An 11610-nucleotide genomic window follows, 5' to 3' on the forward strand; every position below is an offset into this window, starting at 1 on the left:
ACCTCGACCTCCTGCTCACCCTGCTCTACATCTGCTCTTGCTCTTGTGGAACTGTAAAGAACAGTCTGAACCAGGGCTTTTGGGGGGGGGCATTTTCTCATATTGCCTCCTGGGCTTTGGGGGACCTTTTTTTGCATTGCCTGCTGGGCTTTGCCTCATTCAACCCTTGACTTCTACCTCTCTTCTTTCCAGCTCCACTCAAATGCCCCCTTGGCTGAGAGAACTTCCCAGCTCACCTGTCTAAAGTATCATTTCCACCTCCAGCCTGGGCGTTGCCCCTTCCTCCCTTCACACCCACCCCATGGTAACATTCCCTCCTCCCTTCTTAGCACAGCAGCCCATGCCAAGCTACACATTTACACATGACTGTGACCCCATCGCTAGAATATCAATGCATAAAGAAGGAACTTTCTATATCTATCCAAACTTACTGGAATAGCAGTGCCATACATAGACAGGGGCCTTTGAGCTGGAGACGAAAGGGAGGCGCCGTTATCAGGAGCAGGGAGGGCGGCAGCCGTCCTGTTTGTTCCTGGGAGAAGACAATGCATATGCAATGACTTCCCTGCTTGCTGTGGCCCAGTGCAGAGGTGTGGAAGTATCGTGCAAGGAGGATGCGTGTGAGGCAGCGAGTGGATCTTCCAGGCTTTGTGGGCAGTGCTACGGAGCAATGGGCAAGTGCGGAGCAGTAAGGCCAGTGGGTGAGTCAATCAAAAATACTTTTAGAGAGTTCTGAATGTGCTGGGCAGCAGCAAGGAGGGGAGGGACACTAGAAAAGCCAACGGACAGTTCTGAACTATCCAAGGGGGGCAAGGTGCAGCAGGGAGCTGGTGGGACTCTGTGGCCACTCTAGGAGGACCTACTTCATCTCATAAAACAAAAACAAAAACAAAAAACCCACAAACAGAAAAGAGATGCCTGCATAAGTATCAGGTCCTTTATTGTCATAGCACTGCAATTACACTCTATGAGTAAAAGGGTGTCTAAGGGATTCAGTAACTACGGTAGGCACAGGGTGATTTATATGAATGCATAAATATTCATAAAAATGACTGCATCTCGGGTAACCTCTCTCTGGGAATGAATTTCTTGATTTGTACCTTTGATCTTTCAGTTAAAATTTCTATTCACTATGATTTCTAAAAGTTGAAGATGACACTTCCTTACTCACAAGCACAGACCTAGCGTTTCTGTGTAATGAAGGACCACAGGACAAAGTAGTCTTGCTTACAGTCGTGAATTTGCTGATTGTTAAGCCATCTCCTAAGTCCGTTTTCAGATAAATAAATAAACTAAAAAATATATATTAAAAGTTAATATATATTAACTTAAAATTCCTTTTTTAAAGTGAAATATTCTACCTTTTTGGTTTTGAAGATATTCTAAGAAACATTTTTTTCCAAAATTCATTTTTTAATGGTATGAATATTTAGAGTGACTTATATATACCATTTGTTTATTCAACAGAAGGAGCTTCAGCTACAGTGGATAAACTGTAACTCAGGGTAGAATCCTAGCCTGGCCTGTTCAAGTCCCTGGGGTCCCATTCCTGGATCTGCTTCTCCTGGAGCCTTAGCTTTAGGTTTGGTCTCGATAACTTACTTTGTGGTAGTGTACACACACGAATAACCTAAGTCCATCAGAATGTCCCCAGACTCAGCCAATGCCTTGCACAGTAGGGCCAAATACACACGTATGTCCAGCTGAGCCCATGGGTCCAACCTTACTGATGGACTCCTGTCCACCTCTCTCGGCAGAAAGATAGTCATTTCTCTGTTCACCAGCACAGACATTGCCATGTTCCTACTCAGGGACCACTGGTGCCATCTGCAGCCATTCCATATACACTCTGACTCCTCCTGTCACTACCCTGGAGTGCTGCCCTGAGATCTTCAGTGGCCCAACTGCTAACCACACGATGGCTGGTGAACTAGTAAAAGAAGGGATTCTGGAACCAGGCTTCCTGAGCCAATCAGCTTCCACTTGGATAGCAGTGTGGCTAATACAGTCATGTGACACCTCGTAAGCCACTTATCCTCCCTTGTTTTATTTCTTTCCCTGGTAGAACCAGGGTAATTTTGAAACCTATGGTACCAGCTTCCTGTGAGATGTGAACAGGACATGCGGGCACCCAGGGAAGTTATTTTAAACATCAGAATTGCTAACACTGTTGATGTTGGAGCTAAGTCTTAACTTCAGAGGTTGTCTAAGTCACTCTGCCCTCTGCATCATGTTGGAGATTTTGCTTTTCTAGCTTACCCCTCTTTCTATTGCTTCAACCTCTTTCGGAGAGTTTTGGTTTTTGATTCTTTGTTCCCTTCAGAGGACATGAGTCACACGACTTTGATGAGCCCAGTCCCTGGCTCTCTCACGTGCAACTTGCAGGAATCTCATCCTACAGCTCCCAGTTAAGTAAGAAGCAACTCATTTTCTTCACAGGTTTCTCTCACTTTGTTTTGCTTTTAAAATTTAAGTATTTAATTGAACTCAGGCGGTAGGACTCCATCATAGATGGACCGTGGAGGAGCCTTGTGTAATCTCAGTGTACCTTATTATTTTTCTGTTTTACCTGGACATTCTTCCCTTTGATAGTTGGACATATTAAATTGGCTTATTTCTTCTAATAATTGGATGAAGTATTTTATTTCTCCAGTCCTTCACTGAAGGCGCTAATGTTGTTGCAAGCACTTTGCTGTCATGAAAAACTCTGGGAAGAATTCTTTTCTGCTTAGTTTCCCTAAGAAACTAAGTTTCCCTAATTCTTTTCCTGTTCCCTAAAAACAGGAAAGTACACCTGTTCTTTCCTTTATTTGGCATAGATTAACCCAACACATAGTCTATGCTAAATATGATGATGGGAATACAGTATCATCAAAAATAGATACAGCCCCTTCTGTTTTAGTGAGGGATGAGAGTAGACTGTAAATGTATAAGGCTATATATAAAATAAAGAAGAAAATAAGTCAAGCTAAGAAGGCAAAGAAGGGTGTGGGTGCTGCTTAGATGGGGAGGGGTCAGCAAGAGTCTGTCTGAGAATGGATTGGACAGAGACGGGGCTGAGCGAGAGTCGAGAGTAGCCACGTGGATATCTACAAAAGGAACACTCCAGATACGAATGTGCCAAGCTCTGAGGTGAAACACAAGACAGTTCCAGAAATAGCTGTGAGGAAGAAGATGAGAGTGGATGAGGGATGGAGGAGGGAATAGGATCACTGAAAGTGGCTGGAGCCCACAGATGGGATTTCCTCTGCCGGGTGAAAACACTGGGCTCTAGTTTGCGTGTAATGAGAAAGACTGGAAGAAAAGATCTGACTCAGAACCTTGCCGTTGTTTTAATGATCCCTCCAGTGGCTGAGGAGAGAGAAGCTTCTGGGAGGATGAGGAGAGGGAGCACCCCGACAGGAAGCCTTGACAGCCTGTTTCAAGTGGGTAGCCGCTGTGGAAGAAATACGGTAGAGTTGCTGGGGCCTCAGGCAAAACAACACGAAACTTCTGGAAAGGTTGAGTAAGCACCAGAATGAAGACTGGGAGCCGTATGGGAAGACTCAAGCAAGAGACGCAGGGGCTTTCCAAGGGCTTCAAGAAGGAAGAAACCAGCAATGACATCAGCCACAGATTCTGTGGAGGAGTTGCTGTGAAGGGCTTTAGAAAGAGAAGCGCAGAAGAAGAAAATTGTCTTTCCTCTTGGTTCTCCCCGGTCGCTTTCCATGAGGATCACAGCACATGTTGGTGTTGGTGACACCACTGCACGGGAGAGAGGGACAATGCAAGGGTAACTAGGAGCCTGGCTGCGGGAGAGGGAGGGCAGGCGTGGAAGCTGCCAACATGCGCAGATACGAGCTCCGCGGATGATGGCCGTGGAAATGTTTGCTTGCTTCCTCAGCCTCAGTAAGTGGGGTTGTCAACTGAATGTGAGGTAGGAAAAGAAAGTGTTGGAGGAGGAAAATTCAGAGACGGCAGGGGAGTGGAGAGCAGGACAAACACCAGATGCTCTGAGGCAAACGGTCAGGTGGGCTGGGTGCTGAGAGTGAGTGAGGACTGCCCGAGGCCTGGCTGTGCTTAGACGTCAGCCCACGGAGCTCTGTGATGCCTTCTTCAGAACGACAGCACTAGTTGGGAGTGTAATGGTTGTTCTGTCTCTTTAAGAGACAAGCCACGCCCACTCCCTCCACCATGCACTGAGGCAGGCTGATCTTCAGCTTCCAGCCTGAGCTCGCTCTCTTTTTCCGTCTTCCTCTCTCCCCACTTCTCCCCTTTCCCTGCCCCCCCTCCTCTTCTCCCCTTCTTCCTTACCCATCCACCTCCCCCAATAAATACCCAACCTCACTCTGCATGCCTATCCATGTCTCTGTCTTTTGCCTGCCCGCCATGTGTGTCTGCTGGGATCAGTCACCGCTCTGGACCGGCTGCTGTCTTTGTCTGGGACTGGCTGCTCCCAGGGACCACTGCCTGCCGCCACATGGCCCGCTACTATACAGCATTTCTGCTGCCTACTGCTGCCGCCCGGGATCCTGCAGCATATTTAATTTTTCCATTACAGGGAGAGTGCTCCCCTGGTGTATGAGAAGCCCCGGCTTCAGTCCCTAAGGCCATATGAAGCTGGTATTTGTAGTATGCCTGTGTGTTAGTCCCGGTTCATGGACGGGTCAGAGCCCTTAGGATTTATTAGAGTGGCTTACAGGCAGTAGTTCAGGTAGCCCCACAATGGCCGGCCGTCTCACAACGGAAAGACCAAGAACCTGAAGTTCAGTCCATGAGACTGGATGTCTCAGCAGTCCCCGTCGAGCTGGAGTCCCAGCTCTGGGGGTTTTAGTTGATTCTAGATGTAGCCAAGCTGACAACCAAGATTAACTGTCACAACCCCACCAACAGGCACTCGGGAGACACAAGGTCAGAGCAAGTACAAGGTCAACCTGTGCTATCTCAAACAAAGTTATACTCTCAAGTTGAGCCTTTCTCCCTAGGCTTGTTGGTTGTTCCTTTTCGCTCTGTGAAATGTGTATTTATATCTGTCCTAATTTGGGTTTCCTGAAAATGAAGTCTCAGATACAGACTTGGCTGCAGGTCATTTATTCAGAATCACAATCAAGGGAGTGAGGACAGCAGAAAAAAGGGAAAAACAAGCTAGAAAGGAGGTGGGCTTCCTAACATAGTCAGCTTAAACAGAACATGCCCACTCCCTGCCCCCCACCAAGCACCTGTCAAGGACCCTAACCTCAGACCCAAAACTGGCAAGACTCTCTGCCCTGCCCTGTCCCACTCTTCTCTGCCCTACCCCACCCCTCCTTTGCTTTCTCTGCCCTGCCCTGCCTCGTCCCTCCCTTCTCTGCCCCACCCCGCCCCGCCCCAGGGAGAGGCTCAGAAGGAAAGGACAAAGCCTTCCTCTGGGTCTGAGTACCAGTGCTGGTAGAGTGCGGAGAGTGTGCACCATAGCTTCCTCCCCTGGACATTTACGTCCCCTGCATAGATGGCTCCTACCGAGACTAACTAAAACCATCTCACCAACCCTAGGGCCAAAATTCTTAAAGAAAACTGTCTCTTCAACTGCCACTAGCTACCAATTGCTAAGGATGGGATATCATGTCCACCTCCTCTCTCCACGGCAGACGTGGTCCGGCTTGTGCATGTGTCTAATCACTGCGACTGCATAGGTGCAGCTGACATGTGTGTGTGTGTGTGTGTGTGTGTGTGTGTGTGTGTGTGTGTGTTTGGAGGACGCTGTGGCTTTCCCAGCCCTTCTGCTCCCTTCCACAGTAACCCCAAGCCTTGGGAGACAGGGCTGAGGACAGATGTGGGTCTTTGTAGTAATCACCATATATAGCAAATAGAAGCTTCTCTGATGAGGACTTAGAGGTGCCTGATCTATGGGATGCTGGCAAGTCGTTAGGATTTGGTTTAATTCTATGTCCATTTAGAAGAATAGCAGCGTGTTCTCCCCCATGGTCTATGATCTGTGGAGCTGCAGGTTCTTGGCTCAGCAAGATTGTCAAGTATGAGGTTTTATCTTGTGCAGGGGGACTGAAATTCAACCAGAAAAGCGGTTGGTTACTATCGAGCCATTGGGCATGGTGTGCCAGACCAGTCATGACTACAGCCGGTAAGGCCTGTGATGACCTTTCTCCTGCACGGAACTTTCTAGCACCTTGAAAGTCAATCAGTAGGCATGGAGTTTCCAGGTCAGTACCAGCTTCGTATTTCTTCATTTTGTGGCTCAAATACATGATGTCTTCAGCAATAAGGTCTTCCATCTAGAGGGGAGCCAATAGCATTAGCAACAGTCTGGGAGATAAGAAAGTGGGGACGGGCATTCTTAGCAGGACCCTGATAGAGCAGAGCTGAAGACCGACAATTGACAAACAGAACCTCACAAAACTAAGACGTTTTGTACAGCAAGAGACACCATCCACTTGAGCAAAACAGTCTGCAGAGTGGAAAAAAATGTTCATCAGTTATCTGTTTATCTGACAGAAGGGTAGTATCTAGAACATATGAGAAAATTAAACATCAAAACAAACAAGCCAAGAAACCTCAGGGCACGGAACTAAACGGAATTCTCAGAAGTTGAAACATAAGTGGCTAAGAAACATTTTTTAAAAATATTCAGCGCCCTTAGCTGTCAGGGAAATGCAAATTAAAGCGACTTTACGATTTCCTCTTATCCCAGTCAAAATGGCTGAGTGGATGAATAAGTAAATAAATAAATGTGGGGGAAAGGGAATACTTAATTGCTCCAGGTGGTGGTGCAAACTGGTGTGGCCACTATGGAAATCAGTGTGGAGGTTTTTCAAAAGTTAGAGCTAGATTTGCCATATGAGCCAGCCATACCATTCTCGAGTTTTAGGGTTGTTGCCAACGACAGGCTTTGCACAGTTTTTCTGCATGAATATCTGTTTATTTATTTATTTTTTTGTTTTTACATCCCAATTAAAGTTTCCCCCCTCTCCTCTGCTCCCAGTCCCCTCCTCCACCTCCCCACATTCACTGCTCCTCTTCTGGTTTTCTCCAGAGAAGGGCCGGCCTCCCAGGGATATCAATAGCCACAGGACAACAAGCTGCAGCGAGACAAGCAGCCTCGTCGATTAAGGATGGAGGAGGCGATCCTGTAGGAGGATGGGGCCCAAAGGCATGCAGCAGAAGCAGGGGCAGCCTCTCTGGCTGTTGGTTTAGTCTCCGTCAGCCCCTGTGAGTTCAAGTTAGTTAGTTCTGTGGGTTTTCTTGTGGTGCCCGAGAAACAATTGATTCTGAATTTTTTTTTTAATTACTTATTTACTTATTTTATAGGCATTGGTGGTTTGCATTCTTGTATGTCTATGCAAGGGTGTCAGATCCCCTGGAACTGGAGTTATAGACAATTGTAAGCTGCACGTGGATTCTGGGGATTGAACCTGGGTCCTCTGTAAGAGCAGCCAATGTTTTTAACTGCTGAGCCATCTCTCTAGCCCTGCTGATATTCTCTTAATTGATTTGTATCACATGAAAAAGAAATTGAAGAAAGAAAACACAAATATCTGTACAAACACATTCTCAACAAATACAATAGGAAAACTCACGCCACTTGTAACCCTCATTTCTGCACTGGTCACGTGCCCTTAGCTGGTATTTATAACTGCCTTCTCTACTACCCATTCTGTACTACCCATTCTCCACCCTTGGCAAGAAGTGTTGTTCTTTACAGGGGAGAAGTGGTTCGGTGTAGTCAGCCCACCACTAGGTCGCTGGTCATCCTGGGGGACAGAGCCTTACCTCGGGCTCAGTGTTGACCTCTGCTGTTTTGAGAGCTGGCACTCAGCAGAGCGTGTAGCCGCCTCAGCCTGGGTGAGTTGAGGGCTGTGTTGTTAAGCACACACATAAACCCCATCTCAGCCACCATCACCACTTGGTTCATGGACCTGTTGTGCCATGACAGGAATGGCTGGAGAAAAGGCTGACTGTCCACAGAATGGATCATCTATCTACATGCTTATTGAACTCCTCTGCATCTGGTCACCTTTTGATGAACATTTACATGGGACCCAAATCCCACATCCGTCGAGCATTTGGAGAGATCGATCCACATTATTCTTCCTCAGTTGTCTTTCTCACCAGTTTTTCCCATCATTCTCTTTCCAAGTCTCTGACCTTCCAGCCAATCCATTAGCTACAGCTCATGAGTCAGGGAATAATTTTACATCTGGTAATTTCTGCTTCCCAACAAATTATGTGACCATGTGTACTACTGTGAAAATTTCCCCTTGTGGGTGGGTGTCTTTCACAGTTGTCAAAGGGGTTACAATATTGGTGCTGTCCACTTCTGGGTGCTGCCTACACAGCACGCAAAGCCATCAGCAAGCCAGGCCCTAGTCTCTCCTTCCTCAGTCATCTGACGACAGAACACACCCCCGGAGGCTCTAGGTGAATGCTGGCAGCAGAGGGCATTTTAATAAGAGCAGAAACCATAAGCATTTGACAACTTTTCATGTAACCTGCTTGTGTCTTCAGGACATGGCCAGGCCCAATTGTATCTTAGTGTCTGCTTTCCAGAGCACTCACAGTAACACAGGCTCCTTGAGGAAACCCTTGAGCTAGGCAGCAGAGAAGGGTGGTCACAACCCTTCAGAGTTTTCCAGCCTCAGTGCAATCAGCACTGGACCAGACAATTTTTAGCTGGTGACGAAGGAAGGTTGTTCTATGCACTGCAGGGTGTCTAATACCCTTGCTCTCTGCCCTTTAGACAGCAATGTGCTTCTGGACATGTCCAAATGTTGCCTGTGGGACAAACTTGCCCTCTGCTCTATATGTATAAACAAGAAAAGTGGAGATTACCAAGTTGCAGAGTTACATTCCAGGGGCACAGTCTCTGTTCATAACGGACAGGGCAGAGGTTCCTCCATCTTGTAGTCTTGCTGAGGCCATTTTAGATTTAGCTAGAATTTGATCTCCTTGATGGAGGAGAATCCCACTGAAAATCACCCAGCTCTATTCTAGGAGCCCAAGATCAGACGCCTCCCCCCCCCCCAGCTTATCTCAGCTTCTGGTAAGCCCACTTGTTCCTCTGCAGCTGCTGAGTGAGATGCCAGAACAAGGCTTTTGCCTTTAAAACCTCTCTGCTCTGGTCACTCATGCTGCACTTTGGTCCTGAACACCCGAGTTTAGTCCCAGCCAGCCAGAATAAAGACTTCTAATATTGTGTCTGAGTGATCATCTCTGGTAGGCTCCTGGGAAGAATAAACCCAAGCTGTTCTCAGGACAGTCTGTCACTGAGATACCAAGGATTACATGTCAGTTACAACATCCATTTGTTGTGTGGTCTTATGCATATTACTTTATACCTGAGCTCATCCAAATGAGGTTAAAAGGTTGTCCTGTCTGCCAGGACTTCTGAGACCAGGCGGAAGTTTGGGAGCACCCAAGGTCATCCTCATTTCAGGCAGCTGACCATATATTTAAGGCTTTTCCAGACTCCCTTATGTTTACTAAACTGTTGAAATGGCTCACAGGACTCAGGCAGTACAATATTTATGATTACAGCTTATTATGGCAAAAGGGTACAAATCTGACGTTTGAAGAAAGAGTGGAGCCCAGAATTTGGGACAAGAGGACTCCAAACAGAAAGCTCTGCAGCTTCCAGAACACATCACCTTCTGGCATCCACACGCAGCAACCTATGTATGGCGCACTGCCGACCCTTGACCTCGCCCAGTCACCAAAGTGAAGGCTTTACTCCGCCTTCCTTGTCCCATCCTCTGGCTGCCTCCAGTCCCCAGGACCTGGGAAGATAGAATACAACTGAGCGTCCCAACCCCTCTTTCTGGCTCACCCAGACACAACTTGAGTGATGTCATTAACATAAACTCTCAGGAAAGCACTATGAGTCATCTCATTAGCATAAATGGTCCAAAAGGCCCATCATGGATTGAATAACAATCCAGTAAATTCTAAAGATTTGGAGTTAATCTGAATCTCCAGTCCCTGTCTTCTGTAACAGGGAAAGATACTCTAAGGAGAGATACTTGTGCCCCTCCCCTTCGGTATTAGACAATTAACACAGTTATCGCCAAGGAACTGAAATTCCCCCAGGAAGCCTGTGTTTGGAGAAGAGAAAGGCTAGAGTTTAGTACCAAAGAAGGAATTTGTCTCCTGGGAAGAGATTTCACACAGCCTGACAACTTCTCAGACCTCTGTTGGAACACCCTAGAGCCTGGACCACACCTGGACCACGACTGTTTAGCTATGTCTATCTCTTGCCCTCAATTTAAACCAAAGACGATGTCAGTACCTCCAAATGCTCTTAGGGAAGCACTGAACCTCTTTAAGTTTTCTGATTATGACAGGAAATTTGAAATATTTATCTTGTTGTCTTATTAGGGTAGAGAGAGAAAATGCAGGCGAAGTCCTCAGCACAATGCCTAATAGATATTGCCATTGCATTTCCTCCTTCTCCCTGTCTACCTGGTGCATTTCCTAAACTTATATGACAAGAGCGAAGATGCAGGGGTGGGCATGGGGGTGAGGGTTTTATAAAGTGATATAGTCACATAATTAAGAATTTGTGACCAGTGATGCTGGGTTAATTCTCCACAACTTGATCAGATCTTAGAGAGGTTCAAAGAAAGAGACAGATTTCCAGGGTGAAAACTCCCACCCAGTTCCAGGAAAAGGAGGGCTCTTTTCAGGCCCTTCTCAGCTTCAGAGCCACAGGCTGTGGGCTTTGCAGATCATGGAAGACAGAAAATCAAGAGATTCAGAGCCTGGATGTTGGGTGGCCCTACAGGTTAAAGGTTGCAGTTCCCCATGTCCAGGCAGCTCTCTCTGAGCTTGGCCCGAGATGGAGGACTCCCTACCCATCTTGGGGGCTTTCCCACTCTCTGCCTGACTTTGTTTGGAGGCTCTCTCTAAGCCTGGCTGGCTGACTTATCTTAGGTGTGACCTTTGGCACAGTTCTCTACAAACAACCTCCCCCACCCCCCAGCCATCATGATAACAGGCATTGTGCTAGCAGCTTTGTGATAGGAGCATGCTGCCAGGCAGTTAGGTGAGCCCGGCTGCCCTTCCCAACAGCCTACTTATCTCTGACTCTAGAGTAGAACCCTGCTAGCTGCTTCTGCTCCTTTGTCCTCGTGGCCTGGTGGTCATTGGACCTCAAAGGAAAAGGAGACCGACATTTGGGTGCTGGAATAAGAAAGAAGGCTGGGTGTGGTTCCCGCTGGCTTTGTCTACCTGGGTGTCTAATCCCGTGAGTTTCACCTTTCTGTTTTTAAATATGGAAGAGATGGCTCAGCAGTTAAGAGCACTGGCTGGTTTGATTCCCAGCACTCACATGGCAGTTCACAACAGTTAATAACTACAGTCTTAGGGCATCTGATGTCTTCTGGCCCTGATGGGCATCAGGCACACACATGGTTCATGGATGTATGTGCAGGAAGAACACCCATGGACGTAAAAATAAGTAAATATTTAAAACTATGAAAAACGCTATATCCCTAAAGAGCATAGAGTTGTTAAAAATAATAAATGAGCTTCTATAAGTGGAATTGTTCTGCAATTAAGTTCTTGATAAATGACAACAACTATTCTTTTTAAAAATTGCCCTTCAGGTGACCTGGGATTGGATCTGGGATTGGTGTTGGTGGT

General features: G+C 47.0%; 1 long non-coding RNA gene across 2 annotated transcripts; it reads left to right on the forward strand.

The window, feature by feature from the left end:
* Positions 1–574: 574 nt before the first annotated feature.
* On the forward strand, positions 575–8933 carry LOC125413065 (uncharacterized). Of its 2 annotated transcripts, XR_015735421.1 has the most exons (4): positions 575–701; positions 3349–3772; positions 6014–6176; positions 7007–8933. It is a non-coding gene; the product is annotated as an uncharacterized LOC125413065 (long non-coding RNA). The 2 variants fall into 2 exon arrangements; XR_015735422.1 differs by lacking the exon at positions 3349–3772.
* The last annotated feature ends 2677 nt before the right edge of the window (positions 8934–11610 follow it).

Source organism: Myodes glareolus, chromosome 18 (genome assembly GCF_982192425.1).
Source record: "Myodes glareolus chromosome 18, mMyoGla1.1, whole genome shotgun sequence".
Lineage (NCBI taxonomy): Eukaryota > Metazoa > Chordata > Mammalia > Rodentia > Cricetidae > Myodes > Myodes glareolus.